The following is a 242-nucleotide window of genomic DNA, read 5'->3' on the forward strand; positions in this document are numbered from 1 at the left end:
GAGTTATGACAGTTTTTGAAGTGGAGAAGGGGTTGCAGGGTGTTGTGAGTCTGGTCATTATGATATCTTCTTCCTTTTTATTATTGTCTTTATTTTCTCCTCTTTTTCTTTCCTTTTCTTTTCCTCTTCTTTCTCTTTCCCTCCCCGTCCCCCTTTCTTTTCTTATTACCCAGCCCGGTACGACGGCTTAGTCAGCCCAGTAAAAACCGTCAGGGGAGAGGCAGCCCCCCCCCCCCCCCCCC

General features: G+C 47.9%; 1 protein-coding gene across 3 annotated transcripts in view; it reads right to left on the reverse strand.

Moving 5' to 3' along the window:
• LOC117124135 (lysine-specific demethylase 7B-like) overlaps window positions 1-242 on the reverse strand; it is a 21,116-nt gene that overhangs the window by 6,594 nt on the left and 14,280 nt on the right. The window lies entirely within an intron of this gene.

This window comes from Anneissia japonica, unplaced genomic scaffold (genome assembly GCF_011630105.1).
Source record: "Anneissia japonica isolate Jap-2015-1 unplaced genomic scaffold, ASM1163010v1 scaffold3019_len273136_cov204, whole genome shotgun sequence".
Taxonomy (NCBI): domain Eukaryota; kingdom Metazoa; phylum Echinodermata; class Crinoidea; order Comatulida; family Comatulidae; genus Anneissia; species Anneissia japonica.